The 15,643-nt window shown below is 43.1% G+C and overlaps 1 long non-coding RNA gene across 7 annotated transcripts in view; it reads left to right on the plus strand.

Annotated features, from left to right (window-relative positions):
• Positions 1–263: 263 nt before the first annotated feature.
• Positions 264–15,643, plus strand: part of LOC129007317 (uncharacterized) — a 50,107-nt gene continuing 34,727 nt past the window's right edge. The window contains exons 1-3 of one of the 7 annotated variants that reach the window (XR_008492293.2): positions 264–353; positions 2,081–2,168; positions 5,554–5,593. This is a non-coding gene — a long non-coding RNA (uncharacterized LOC129007317). Of the gene's footprint in view, positions 354–393; positions 499–2,080; positions 2,169–5,553; positions 5,594–15,643 lie in introns of those variants that run through there. The other 6 variants (XR_008492294.2, XR_008492289.2, XR_008492292.2 and 3 more) reach the window with 6 other exon arrangements.

The following is a 15,643-nucleotide window of genomic DNA, read 5'->3' on the forward strand; positions in this document are numbered from 1 at the left end:
GTTGCCTTTTCTTCCCTGCCCGATTTTCAGCACCTGGCACTTGCCTGGGCTATCATCGAAAGTGAAAGGGATCAATGATAATGAGGAACTATAAAGTGGATAAGGAGGAAGAGGAGACATGAGGGGTAATAAAGAACCTATAGATTGAAGGTCCAAGTGAGGATGAAGGATGGTTACAGCCTGGGCTTTAGGAGGTTGGCAGGAGGTGATGGGGGTGGGGCATGGAACTGAGATTTTAGAAGGAGGTGTACCTATTTGTGATGACACAATCTAGACAGAGGCATCCCATAGGAGTTGGAAACTGAAGCACGGTAGAGAAATTCATCATGGGAGGGAGGAGCTGAAAACCTGAGGTCAGTTGTTGGCTGCATCTTCTCCACAGATGTTGATATTAACAGAATTATTGCTAATGTCAGGAGTGGTGTGGAGAGCTTAAGCCCTCAGTGAATGATGAGGAGAAACAGAGATCAGTGGATGACAACAAGGTTTTGGAAGCAGGTGACATATGTTTTCTCCATCCATTTTTCTCAACAAATATTTACTAAGTGTGTACTATATATGAAGCCCAATGCATGCTATGAGTGCTACAAATAAGAGTAGAATATTGTCCCTCTTCCAAGGAGCTCGTGATATACTACCTATAAATGTATGTAACATTGGATGGGCACAGTGGTTCACGCCTGTAATCCCAGCATTTTGGGAGGGTGAGGCAGGCAGATTGCTTGAGGCCAGAAGTTCAAGACCAGCTTGGCCAATATGGCAAAACCCTACCTCTACTAAAAATACAAAAATTAGCTCAGCATGGTGGCACATGCCTGTAATCTCAGCTTCTTGGGAGGCTAAGGCACAAGAATTACTTGAACCCGGAGGTGGAGGTTGCAGTGAGCCTAGAACACGCCACTGCATCCCAGCCTGGGAAACAGAGCGAGACTCCATCTCCAAAAACACACAAACAAAAAGAGTCTGCAACTTGAGAAAGAAGTCTGAACTGGAAATATGGATTCCGACACCTTCAGGTTATAGATGAAGATTGAATTCATGGGACTGGGGGAGGAATTAATAACCAAGGAAAGGTGTGGAAAGTAAGAAGGAAAGGGAGTCCAGGAAAGAGTTCTACCATCCCAAAATTTAAGGGGCAGGCAAAGGAAAATGAACGAGCAGAGATGACTTGGAAGGAACTATCCGAGGGATGTGCTGTAAACAAAAATGGAGCATCATCACAGAGGGCAAGAGGGAGGCAGAAGTGCACAGAAGCAGCTGGGTGGAGGAGGGAGAGTGTCCGCCTTCCACCTCATGCCCTTAGGAGAACAAATAGGTAACTCAAAGGAGGAACAAATTCAGGAGGCAACCAAAAGGGAGGACAAGCTTCTAGTTAACACAAGAAGGTGAAAACAGTAGATAGTGAAGATGTCAAGAAGAAAGGGGGGCAATTATTCTAGAATGTGGGGTTCTAGGAGGCAGGGTGGAAACATTTTGAAAAAAAGGAATGGAATATGGGGAGACAAGGGCCCAGAAGAGGATTGTGATGCAGGCACTTGAGCTTGGAGGTTCAACCAAGGTTGACAGGGATATGGGTGGGAATAGGTAGTGTCAAGGCTCGAAATAAAATGCTGCCAAAAGTCATTTCAGTGCTGGTGTAGACTGGTGATCTATAAATCAGATAATATCACTCCCCTGATACAACTCTCCAATGGCTTCCCATTGTCCCTGGAATAAACTGCAGCTCCTTACTCTGGCCTTCAAGACCCCACATGGTCTGGTCCCTGACCTCCTGTCTAACTCTGTCCCCAGGCTCTCATCCCCCATGCCACATAGAAGCACACAGCATTCTTTCTAAACCTGGAAAATCCCAAGCTTGCTCCCACCTCAGGGCTTTGTCATTAGCTTCTCCTTCTGTCTGTGATCTTTTTCTCTCCCATGGCTGGCTCCTTCAATTCATTCAAATGTCACCTCTCCAGAGAGGCCCTTCTCCTCCTGCCTCCATAAGTCACCCTCTTTCCCTTTACCCCACTTTCTTTCCTTCATAGCATTTATTGTGCTCTGACATGCTCTCACTTATGTATGCCATGTTTCTTTCCAGCAGAGTGTAAGATCCAAGAGGTCATGGGCCTTTTTCTTTCTTTGTTTGCCATGTTATCTCCAACATCTGGAACAGAGTCTGGCACAAAGTAGGTGTCCCATAAGTATTTACCAAACAACAGACTGCATAAATGAATATTTAAGGTTTGGACCTCCTCTGTAGGCTCTGAATACAGCCAGGGTGATATGGTTTGGCTGTGTACCCACCCAAATTTCATCTTGAACTGTAGCTCCCGTAATCACCAAATGTTGCAGGAGGGACCTGGTGGGAGGTAACTGAATCATGGGGGCAAGTTTTTCCCTGCTGTTACCATGATAGTGAATAAGTCTCACAAGATCTGATGGTTTTATGAAGGGCAGTTCCTCTGTACATGCTCTCTTGCCTGCCGCCATGTAAGATGTGACTTCATAAATGTCTTCTTTTGAGAAGTGTCTGTTCATATCCTTCACCCACTTTTTGATGGGGTTGTTTGTTTTTTTCTTGTAAATTTGTTTGAGTTCATTGTAGATTCTGGATATTAGCCCTTTGTCAGATAAATAGGTTGCGAAAATTTTCTCCCATTTTGTAGGTTGCCTGTTCACTCTGATGGTAGCTTCTTTTGCTGTGCAGAAGCTCTTTAGTTTAATCAGATCCCATTTGTCAATTCTGGCTTTTGTTGCCATTGCTTTTGGTGTTTTAGACATGAAGTCCTTGCCCATGCCTATGTCCTGAATGGTAATGCCTAGGTTTTCTTCTAGGGTTTTTATGGTTTTAGGTCTAACATTTAAAGTCTTTAATCCATCTTGAATTAATTTTTGTATAAGGTGTAAGGAAGGGATCCAGTTTCAGCTTTCTACATATGGCTAGCCAGTTTTCCCAGCACAATTTATTAAACAGGGAATCCTTTCCCCATTGCTTGTTTTTCTCAGGTTTGTCAAAGATCAGATAGTTGTAGATATGCGGCGTTATTTCTGAGGGCTCTGTTCTGTTCCATTGATCTATATCTCTGTTTTGGTACTAGTACCATGCTGTTTTGGTTACTGCAGCCTTGTAGTATAGTTTGAAGTCAGGTAGCGTGATGCCTCCAGCTTTGTTCTTTTGGCTTAGGATTGACTTGGTGATGCGGGCTCTTTTTTGGTTCCATATGAACTTTAAAGTAGTTTTTTCCAATTATGTGAAGAAAGTCATTGGTAGCTTGATGGGGCCAAAAAACACATGAAAAAATGCTCACCATCACTGGCCATCAGAGAAATGCAAATCAAAACCACAATGAGATACCATCTCACACCAGTTAGAATGGCAATCATTAAAAAGTCAGGAAACAACAGGTGCTGGAGACGATGTGGAGAAATAGGAACACTTTTACACTGTTGGTGGGACTGTAAACTAGTTCAACCATTGTGGAAGTCAGTGTGGCGATTCCTCAGGGATCTAGAACTAGAAATACCATTTGACCCAGCCATCCCATTACTGGGTATATACCCAAAGGACTTTAAATCATGCTGCTATAAAGACACATGCACACATATGTTTATTGCTGCACTATTCACAATAGCAAAGACTTGGAACCAACTCAAATATCCAACAATGATAGACTGGATTAAAATGTGGCACATATGTGGTATTTGGTTTTTTGTTCTTGCGATAGTTTACTGAGAATGATGATTTCCAATTTCAATTCTCACTCATAGGTGGGAATTGAACAATGAGAACACATGGACACAGGAAGGGGAACATCACACTCTGGGGACTGTTGTGGGGTGGGGGGAGGGGGGAGGGATAGCTTTAGGAGATATACCTAATGCTAAATGACGAGTTAATGGGTGCAGCACACCAGCATGACACATGTATACATAGGTAACTAACCTGCACATTGTGCACATGTACCCTAAAGCTTAAAGTATAATAATAGTAAAATTAAAAAAAAAAAAAAAAAGATGTGACTTCGTTCCTCATTCACCTTCTGCCATGATTGTGAGGCCTCTCCAGGCATATGGAACTGTGAGTCCATTAAACCCCTTTTTCTTTATAAATTACCTAGTCCTGGGTATTTCTTCATAGCAGTATGAAAATGGACTAATACGCATGGTCAGATTCCTTTGAGCCTTTAAGAATAAACAACTTGATATAATTTGAAATGAGAAGTCACTCGAGGTTCTTCAAACGAGACATTTTTCCTGGATGTAAATTATTCTCAGTATTATACAGCATTTCCAGAAGACCAAACTTAGCTTATGAAAGAGAGTATATTAAAAGGTAGTGTCCCAAACAACAAATTTATTTAAATAAAATATTGCAACAATGGTCCACCTATAAGTAGGTTTCCATATAAGCTATTGCACAAAACAAAAAGACACCTGCTCTTACCCCAGATATTTTTTGGGTGTTTTAATGTTAAGTGAAAATTTTATAGTGCCACATTCTCAGGCCCTACTGAGGCACTACCTCTGAGGTTTAATGAGATGACTCTGTATTTGGCAAAGATCATCACAGTCCATATTCTGACTGTTTTTGTTATAACACTGTATTTCCTAAAATAGAAAAATTTTAGGGGAGTACAGTAGGGTAAGAGATCCTGGGTAGCTTTTCTTAGAAAACCAAGAATGTAGAAGAGATGGAGCCATGTACCAGACAGGGGACGTTCACATTTTCCAAACTGTGTTCCAAAGAAGGCTAGTGTCCCTTAACTAGAAAAAAAAGCAACAAATGCTGGGTGGGTGTGGAAGAGGGTGTATTCTGTCAAAATAAATCTGGTCATGTAGGCATTAAATTAACTTAAACAGGCTTTTTTACTGCAGGGCTTCCGTGAATTTAGAGATTTTCCTGAGCTGGGAGGTGACCAAACATATCTACTCCTTTGATCTCAACACTTCCTGAAAAACAGATACTAACATGGGTCATGATGTCAATGGTAGTTGTATGATTCTTTGATTATAAACCTGGCTTTGATATATTAGAGCATCAGGGCTGAGTAGTGGGGTTATGGAAGTGGTAAAAGATGAGTCAATACACACAGAGAAGAGAAAGTGAAGAGCAAAAACACAGCTTTGATGATCTGTTACCCTGAGGGCACAGGCTGCAATACTTGAGGTGGAAATGTGTGAAGCGCTGGGATTTTAGGCAGAATTCATGCTAGCTAAGCCAACCCACTTAGATAAGAATTTCCTTATCTAAGCTCTGGATTTTTTTTTTTTTTTCATTCTATTTGGTTTAAAGTTTGTTACTGCTTATACTGTTGACTAGCATAAATTTAGGTAGAAAAGATCCACTTGGGTGTGGTGGCTCACTCCTGTAATCCCAGTGCTTTGGAAGGTTGAGGCAGGAGGATCACTTGAGCCCAGTAGTTTGAAGTTGCAGTGAGCTATAATCACACCACCGCATTTCAGCCTGGGTGACAGAGTGAGACCCTGTCTCTTAATAATAATAATAATAATACTTATAATGATAAAATAAATTTTAAAAAAGATCCTCTCTTTCCTTTTATGCACTTCTAGAACCAAGATTTTCAGAGAGACAAGGCTAAGCACCAGCTAGGTATTATAAAATATAAGTAACAGCATACATATAAAATATGACTTGTATTATTTTTTGTTACACCAAAAGATTTCTTTAAAAAAATGTTTTGAATGGCCCATAGATCTTCTGTCTATTGACTGGAGTATCAGAGGACTTTGAGTATACCGATTTACAAGCCATAGCCTCTGTGGAAGAATGAGGCTCAGGCGACTTGAATGCTGTGATGTCTGGGGAGAACTATCATGCTGCTGGTACTCTGTACAAAACGTTTAATGCTGGTCTCACAGTCTCCCACTAAGCTATGGAAAGAAAATAAGACAATTACATAATGTAAGATAGAATATAAGCTTCATAAGAGAGGATCCAATAATATATATTATTGTAAAGAAGAAAGAAATAACAAATGACTGGGGGAAGGATAAAATCAGAAAAGGTTTCAAGGGCTTTAAAGCAGCGGTGCCCAAACTTTTTGGCACCAGGGTCCGGTTTCATGGAAGATAATTTTTCCATGGACATAGGGGACGGGGGTGGATGGTTTGTGGATGAAACTGTTCCACCTCAGATCATCGGACATTAGACTCTCACGAGGAGCATGCAACCTAGATCCTTCACATGTGCAGTTCACAATAGTGTTCGAGCTACTATGAGAATCTAATGCTGCTGCTGATCTGTCAGAAGACAGAGCTCAGGCAGTAATGCTCACTAGCCCAAGGCTCACCCCCAGCTGTGTGGCCCAGTTCCTAATAGGCCATGGACCAGTACCAGTCTGCACCTGGGGGCTGGGGAGCCCTGCTTTAAAGGACAGAAACTATGCACCTGAGGCCAAAAAAGGGTGTAGGTTGCTTAAGATAATAGCCTCCAGGAGACTTGGGCAAGGTTGGGATTGGGGGCAGGAGAATCTCGATGAGAAATTACTTAATGGGTATGATGTACATTATTTGGGTGATGGATACAGTAAAAGCCAAGACTTCACCACTGCCCAATATATTCATGTGACAAAATTGAACTTGTACCTTTTAAATTTATACCAAAAAAAAAGTGTAGGGAAGAAGCACTGGATTCCTGTGTCAGGGCACTGGATGAGATGAACTGACAATAACAGCTAAGAGTAGATGGGGCCAAGGAATATAGAAAGGTGGTAAATGATGTGGTTCTAATGGTGAGAGTTCCCAGGTGCCCATTCTTCATTTGATTGCAGAAGAAGATAAGCACAGCTGGAGACTTCTTTGGACCTCATGGACTTCAGAATCAGTGAAATCCATGTTTGAACTCTATGTGACTTCAAACAAATTATATAACTTCTTGACCCTCCATTTCTGCAACTACAGAATAAGTATAATAATAGCTTTCAGAATCATTGTAAAGAGTAAATAAAATTTGTGGTTAGAAGATGTCACCAAATCCCTGGCACACAGCAGGTGCACTGTAATTCCTTTCTGCTCTGGAATAAAGGGCACAGTAGAGTGGCTTGTAGAAATTAGATTTTTAATATCCTGCTTTGTGTTGAATAAAGAAAAATGCATGTGTTAAACATCTCTTGGTGGTATCCCACATACACACCCAGGAAAGGGTTTTTCAGAAACTTCTCATACCATGAGGGTGCTTATTTTAAACTGTATACTTTGGCTACACAGTTTTTTTTTTTTAATGCTTTTTAAAAATTTAAAAGAAAAATGCTTTTTCATGCAGCTGGTTTAAGTCTCTCTATTTGACAGTACCAGTTTAATTTCTAGTAATTGAGTAGGGGGTGTGGCGAGGGGAATTACAGTTGCCAAATAGGAAATGCAGACAAGGGTTTTATTTAATACAACTCATAAATTACATTGCCAATATCCTAAAGGTAATAAAGAAGTCAAAAGCATTATTTGTGAAAATCAGTATATCATATGATGGTAAGCATAGTTGCTATTCACCAAAAACATTCAGAAAACATTTGAATTCATTGTCTGAAAAAGCTTAGGCTCAAGACTTGAATTACTAAGAAAAGAAAGTAGTATATAATTATACAAAGATGAGTAATAACCAAAAACTGTTCTTTAACGCATGTTTGTTTTTCCTGAAACCATTTCTAAGTTAGTGGTATTGTGTAATGGGAGGTGTCTCAGAATCTAGGAAATGGGATTTTTCCAGTTTGAGTCCAAATCCCCATTCTTTGTCATTCCTACCTCTGTCATGTTCACTGATCCATGCAGATCCACACTGTTTCCATGACATTAGCCACATCCTAGTTTCAGAATCAGTCTACTTCTTTCTCTGCAATTTTCCAAAGTTCAGTCTTCAAAGAATAAAGTAGAGAGGAAGCTAAAGGTGTGTAGCCCAGTGACAGTGCAGCAAGGTTGTGTTAAGAGACTTAATGTGGGCCGGGCATGGTGGCTCATACCTGTAATGTCAGTGCTTTGGGAGGCTGAAGTGGGAGGATTGCTTGAGGCCTGGAGTTTGAGACCAGCCTGGGCAACACAGTGGGACCTTGTCTTCACAAAAAAATAAAAAACTTAGTTGGGTGTGGTGGTGCACACCTGTAGTCCCAGCTACTTGAGAGGCTGAGGTGAAAGGATGGCTTGAGCCCAGGAGTTTGTGGTTACAGTGAGCTGATCACGCCACTGCACTCCAGCCTGGGCAACAAAGTGAGACCCTGTCTCAAACTTAAAAAAAAAAGAAAAGAAAGACTTGGTGTGGTCATGCCCTGTCTGCCTTCCATAGAGTTGCTTCTGTCCCTTCCAACCTCACTGCTTCCTGGAATCCCATCTGCTCTCCTTCAGCCTTATGCCTGCTTCTCTCCTCTCTTATTTAAATTTTACACAGGTCATGATGCAGACTTGTGTCATGTCAGCACCCCCACCTGTATTTTGTTGACTTCCTCATCATTTCAGAACTGGAATGTTTCAAATAGAAATCCAGATTTTAGGCTTTTTTTAAAAAAAATGGGAAGATGTAATCCTGGGCCTGCATTCCTTCATAGCCACAATCTACTGGATTCCAGGAGGGCTGGTCTCTTTTAGACAGGGGCACTTGACTTCCAGTTTGACACAGTCCCCACCACTCCCTATTGTTTTACACCCAACCCTCCACTCTCATTTCAGTTACCAGCTAAATCTTTGCAAGCATTTCACTGTGTAACCTCACTCTGTAAGTCTACCAATGCCAACACCTACCTTCCCCTTCTGACAGCTCCCTGACTTCCATTCTTCCCTTGGATAATTTATTTCTGCCATTGGCCCTGGCATGATTGTCCCTGCCTGCCTCAACCTGGGCCAGCTCCTGGCTTCCAGCCATCCTAGGCCTTGCCCTCAGACTCAGTCTTGCTGGCTCAGTCCTGCTTAGACTTCCTGTGTTGAAGCACCTGTGCTGGAGGGTCACTGGGGAGATCTGCCACATGGAGCCCCAGATTTCCTGTTTGAGCACAAAAAATAAAAGTGAAGAAGACAGGTGTTCAGCTTTCCTCTAATAGATGCACTTTTCATCCCCTCGTCTTTTAAATCTGCATAAAGATGAAAGGTTGCTACACTCTGTTCTCGTTTGCTTCTCCCAGAGCTCTACACAGGATTTCGTTGGTTCCAAAGGAAACATTGCAGAAAAGGCAGGTTTTCTATATTTCCTTTCTTTATAATTAAAGTGTCCTTTTGCCAATAGTGAATCTATGAGAACTGAATGACTCATCAAAGCAAGGTTGTTTCTGAAGTGAGGTGGAAGCCCTGGCTCTTTCATTTATTTTACTCTTACCTAATTAGACTTTTTAAAGTAAGCCAAAAGGAAGGAAAGAAAAAGGAAAGAAGGGAGGGAGGGAGAGAGCAGACGGTCAACCTTCATCTTTCGTGCTCTGAGTTCTTCCTCTGTGACTCCCAGAGATCTGAGATAGACAAACCTCAGGTGCAAGGAGGAGACCATAGTGGTCTCTCCCCAACTCCCATTCCGCTCGTCCTCTCCCTCATCCTTAAGGTGCAGTGCCCATGGCCATGCTTGGGTCTGGGGATGCCTAGTGCATGGGAGGTCCCTTTGGCTCTGGAGAGCTGAAGAAGTCAAGCAAGGCCCAAGGAAGTAGAGAAGGAGCTGGCTTCTTGTATTGAAAGCAGCCCTAGGTCTTAATGGGGGTGCAAAGGGCCCTGACCATTTTGGTGATGCATAGCCACACTTAACAGGAGTAAAGCAAGGCGGCAGCAGTGGGTGGACTTGAGGCCAACTCCAAGTTAGGAATAAAGAGAGAGAATTTGGTTTTGTGTCCCCTAATTTGGACTGTCCAGGTATCTAAGAGGATAAAAAGGTGACAGGGGATGGAGGGAGGAAATCTTAACGTTATGAAATTCTGATGATTTCCAGTTTCTGGACCTCTGTTGATTGAATAATAGGCTAATCCTCTGGTGACCCATTCAATAGCTAAAAGACAGCCCAGGAAGCTTTATCTGTGACGCTCTTTTAAAAATTGCTTCAATCACGAGCCATTATAAAGCCCGTAATGCTCACTGGATATCCCTGACTGGATAGAATTGGCCTTATTTAAAGAAGCAAAGACAAAGAAAAAGAAACCTTTTCTCTTTTGATTTGTGAGCTCTGGGTTGCTCAAATGCTTCTCTTCAAAGATTATTTTTCCCATTTCATGCCCATCGTTTTATTTTCTGATACCTGCTTAGAAATAACCTTGCCTTTCTGGTACTTAGTTATACCACATAAATCCTTTTGCCATTTCTAAGAAACCACAGAACTCTGCTCTGACAGTCTTCCTCGAGAGCCTGAGCCCAACCAGCCCAGCCCAGCAGTGCCACCTACTCCGCTTAGTGTGACAAAAATTAATGAGCGTTCTGTTGAGGAGTAGGATGGAATTTGTAAAATGGGATTTAATTGGGGCTGAATAAACTCCACTTTAAAATTCCTCACACATCAGTCTCTGCTCATGGGTGACAACAGTCTGCATTTTCTATGAGTTGTAACAGAATCCTAGTCCTGCTGCCCGGTGCCCTAGAGAGAGGGCAGCGATGGGGACCCCCACATTGCCTTTCAGAGCCGTCAGTCATTCGGCTGCTCGGCTCTGCGCCGCCCTGGGAGAAGCTCCAAGCCAAGAGGCCTGGCCTAACAAAGAAAGCTGAAATTACATGGGAGCCCAGACAGAACTTTTGGGCAGAATCAGAAGACTTCATCTAATGGCAGGTTTTTCTGGTTAATGGCTGCATAATGCCCATCGAGTTATGCCGCCTTGATGCAACTTTAGAAAATGGGTACCACCATGTGGTATTGACAGAGGGAGCAAAACTAGACCCCTGATTAGTGAAAGTCTGAGTTTCACTAATAATTTATTGTGTGTATTAGTTTTAGCAGTAAAGCTGTCTCTGACCCATTGCATAGGGACTCTGCAAAAGCCACAGATGCTGTTGCTCTAGGGAGCGAGTGGGGAGGTTCACTCTTTGGGGTAAGACTGAGGAATGGGAGAGGGAGCTTATGACTATCCCTTGGAGCATTATTTGTTTATAGATCCCTGGAGCAGGGGAGGGAAGTGAGGAAGAAAAATCGATTGAGATTACCTGGATGACAAGATTTTCCTCCACTAATCCAAATGGAGGGCATGCCTAGAATCAGGATGGCAAATAGATTTCATCTCATATGCCAATCCAGCCCATTGGTAGTGGCTGCCTGGAAGACTGTATTGAGAAGAATTTCAGTTCCTTGTGTAAGCTCTGGGGAAGAAAAGTTTCTGCTATTGATTAGTAATTATGTAGCATGATCCAGATTGGAGAGAACATTTACCTTCACCCTGCAGAGGGTGAGTGATATGGTTTGGGTCTGTGTCCCTGCCAAATCTCATGTTGAATTATAATCCCTAGTGTTGGAGGTGATGCCTGGTGGGAGTGATTGGATCACGTGGGCAGATCCCTCGAGGCTTGGTGCTGTCCTTGTGATAGTGAGTTCTCACAAGATCTGGATAAGTGTGTAGCATCCCCACCCCCTTCCTTGCTTCTGCTCTGGCCATGTTACATGCCTGCTCCCACTTGGCCTTCTCTCAGGAGTAAAAGCTCCCTGACGCCTCCCCAGAAGCTGAGCAGATGCTGGCACCATGCTTCCTGTACAGCCTCCAGAACTGTGAGCTAATTAAACCTCTTTTATTTATAAATGACCCAGTCTCAGGTATTCTTTTATAGCAATGCAAGAATGGCCTAATACAGTGAATTAAGAAATTTGGAGGTGATAACCAATGAGCTAGTTGCCTTCAGAGGTAATATGAATAACACGATACATAAGATTCTTGACAACGTGGTCCCAGTAGCTTCTCTAGCACTGTGTTCCACCCAACCCCCATTTCCCACTTTACACATCATTCATGATTTCCTGAACACAGTCTTGGGCAGGCAGGAAGTCTGTGGCAGAGACCCTTGGAACTCTGTTCCTTTTGGGCCAGGACAGAGGCCTGGGCAGCACACTGTAGATGCTGGAGGCCTAGGTGCTTGGCGCTGCAGAGCCCACCAGGAGGAGCAACACAGTGCCGGCGGTGGTAGCCCAGTGGTGGCAATGTGCTGTGAGCCATGTTCAGCCAGGGCTCTGCAAGGCCTCTAGACCAGAAAAAAACATAAGGAGAAAAGAGCTACTGGGCAAAGATGAGACCCAGCCCTAATTGTCATTTAAGAAATGCCATTTATCAGGAAGGCAAGGGGCCAAATTGAAGTTTCCTTGATAAAGGAAGAAGTCAGGTATTTCCCTGAGCAGTGTCCCCTATAGAGAAGTATGGGATCCATAGACTTACAGTATAGAAGGGGAAGGAAGACTTGGTCCTCAATCCCACCCATCATAGTGTTCAGCCAAGAACAAACAAATGTGGGGCGAGGCTCTGCGGCCCACATACTAGCTGTGGCCATCATTTAAATGCTATTTCAATTTCCTCCTCTATAAAATGAGATCAGACCAATGCCACAGAGTAATTATTTACTTGTTCACTGGATATTTATTATATGTGTGCCAAGTGTCAAACACTGTGATCACTGCCGGATAAACAGACATAGTCCATACCCTCCAGGGTCTCACAATCTAGCCAGGAAGCTAGGCACAGAAACACAAGGTCACAGAGCAACGAGGAGATGCTTGACAGCTTTTTCTGCTTTGTATGTGTGTTTTCTAATACCTGATTATCTGTGGAGAATGATCGGAAAGGAGACTAACGCAGAGCCTGAAACAGAGCAGGCATTTTGGAAATAGCGGATGAATCTGCATCTGACAGGGTCAACCTGAGGAAGGCACAGAAGTTAGTGAGGTGGCGGGAGAAAGGAAGGGAGATGTTTGCCCACGCTGCCTGAGGGTGGAGGCTTTTGGAGCCCTGCTTGTCTGTAAGCCCCCAGCCACATTGGCATCAGCTGTGAGACATCTTCCATACCCGCAGCTACCTCCCAAGGACCCCGGCAGCACAGGTCCCTGGGGCCATCTCCCTGGCTCACCCACAAAAAGGGCAGCTCAAGTATTTCCCCACAACCTGCGAATTTGGCAGTCTGTATCTGTTTTGTTCTTCCCTCTCCTCTGACAATATTTTCCAGGTAGATTCCTGCTAGGTGTAAGCTCAGTTATGAGACCTGATATAATACAATGCTATCATTACTGACCCAAGATGCAAAATAACCAAATGACTTGGAAATAGCAGGGAAAGCATGCAAATTATCAATTCAGAAATTCAGGCAGATAATTCGACCTTTTCACTAATAGAAAGAACAATACTCAGTGTCTTTAACGCCTACTAAATGCATATGAAACAACTTTGCCAATAGGTGGATAATCTAATTGTTCTGAACAATCCAATCCAGTATTTTCCTGCTTCTTCTTCATGCTAATTTATTCTGACATGGCTTTTCAATAATGAAAATCTGTTCTTGCAGAACCCATTTCATCGAGATTTTCCATATTAAAATGGAGATGGAAGTGTCGTGGAGAATTAGATTACTTGTCCTCATTCCCATGCGTGGCGTTCCCGGGGAGGGTCCTTTGTCTCGAAGTGGGTAACCAGATGGCATTAATTTGAGAGGAGCGAGTGTACCTTGCTTGGCAGTCCAGGCGATTGTTTTTATAGTGCTGTTTCCATCTAATCGAAGCCTCTTGCCGGCACAGACTTAATTTGCTCCTTTCCTCATGAAATTTGTTAATTTTCAAAGTGTTTTCAGTCCTAATCATTACCACTAGGGTGAAAAACTGGTATAAACAAATGCCTCAGTGACTAGAACATGTGTTGTTGTCTCATTCTGGAGAAATACTTTCTGGGCACACAAAATCTTTAGCATCAGAAACAAAAGGACAGACTGATAAATAAACACACATTCAGGATGTGCCTACTGAGCACAGGTCTCATCCTAGAGGATGGTGATATTGCAGTGAACAAGGCACAAATACCTTCTACTAGGAGCCCAGGTCTACTGTGGGGGTTCTGGCAACCTTAGTGTGCCTAAGAGCCATGTGGGGAATGCATTAAAAGTGTGGATTTCTGGGGTCCACTCTTAGAGAGTCTGAATCAGTTGGCATTCAATAGATAGCTTATCTCATGTAATAGGGTCCAGCTGGCATCAACCTCCTTTCCTGGGAATATCTTATTCCCAGCACTCTTGTGAATATTTTAAATATGGGATGGACCTGCTTTTAGAAATAGTGAGTGAAACTGAATCTGACAAGGGCAAGCTGAGCAAGGCATGGAAGTTAGTGGGGAGGGGGAGAAAGGAAAGGGAGATTTTTGCCCACGCTACCTCAGGGTAGAGGCTTTTGGAGCCCTGCTTGTGTGTGAGCCCCCAGAGACCCTGAAGTTAAATAAACAGTGTCTAATTCACATCAAATGATATTAGTTTGGTTATTGCTATAGAGAATAGGCATCTCAATGGGCCCAGAGTTCTTGATCTTACTCATTTTATCTAGTGTAACATTAGATTTCACTGAATCTACAACACCATAGACTCTTGTACAGTGTTATACGAATTCACCTCTTCTAGGATGTTTTGAAATAATAAAATAACAACAACGATGACAATAAGACATGTTTACTCGTAACTTAACGACATGCCAGTAAGCACTTTGCATGTTCTATCTCATTTAATTCTCACAACCACTCTATGTGGCATACATCTCTTATCCCTCATCTGATAGATGAGATGCTGCATCAACGGATGGGGCTTCCCTAGCTGCATGTTGGGGAGAGGGGATTAACTTGGCCATCTAGGCATTCTGGGTAACTCCTACCTACAGTGACCCACCATCCTTGCTTGTACAGGATTGAGGCGGTCTCCTGAGACTCAGGACTTTCAGTTTTAAAACTGGGGAAATCAGGATGAGTTGGTCACCCTCTGGCCACATGAGATTTGCTGAGGACATCAAGATTCTAAGAAAGAACGGATTCAAATGCTGAGTGGAAAGATAAGTCCTACGAGCCAAAGAAGGCGTCCAAATGGTTCATCTAAACTAAGTCAAGCAGCAGCCAGAAGCCACAGCACAGAGGCAGGATGCTCAGGTCAGGAGAGTGAATGTGAGAACACAGGGTTGAATTACTTCAGTGTGGTCTGGCACAATTACTTAGGACAAGCAGACTTTACTTGTGAGCTGCAGTTTGATACATGGTGGGTCAGCCGTAAGCGGGCAGTGTGTTTAAAGAGTCAGGTAAGTTAGTGGGGCAGATATGGGGCAGACATCTCTGTTTTGCTCCTGTCTATTTCCCATAGATGGGTAGTCCTGATGTTTCTCCAAAAATGCCTGTGGCACCTTACCACATTGTGTTCCAGGACAGTCTGTTGTTCTCTCCAGTCCCACCACTTAACCCCACCTCTCCAGGTCTCTCAGGAAAAGCAGTGGCAGGAGTGGTCGCTTACTTTATGTCACCACGGAGTACAGGGCAACAGCTGCGTGCTCTTTTCTCCAATGGAGTGGGGAGAATTGTTGTCTTAGTTCCTTTGGGCTGCTATAACAAAATGCCATAGATTGGGTGCCTTATAAACGACAGAAGTTTATTTCTCACAGTATTGGAGGCTCGGAAGTCCAAGATCAAAGTGCTGGCAGATTTGGTGTCTAGTGAGGGCTGTTTTTTGGTTCACAGATGATTGTCGTTTCACTGTAACATCACATGGTGGAAGA

This window comes from Pongo pygmaeus, chromosome 9 (assembly GCF_028885625.2).
Source record: "Pongo pygmaeus isolate AG05252 chromosome 9, NHGRI_mPonPyg2-v2.0_pri, whole genome shotgun sequence".
In the NCBI taxonomy this organism is placed as follows: domain Eukaryota; kingdom Metazoa; phylum Chordata; class Mammalia; order Primates; family Hominidae; genus Pongo; species Pongo pygmaeus.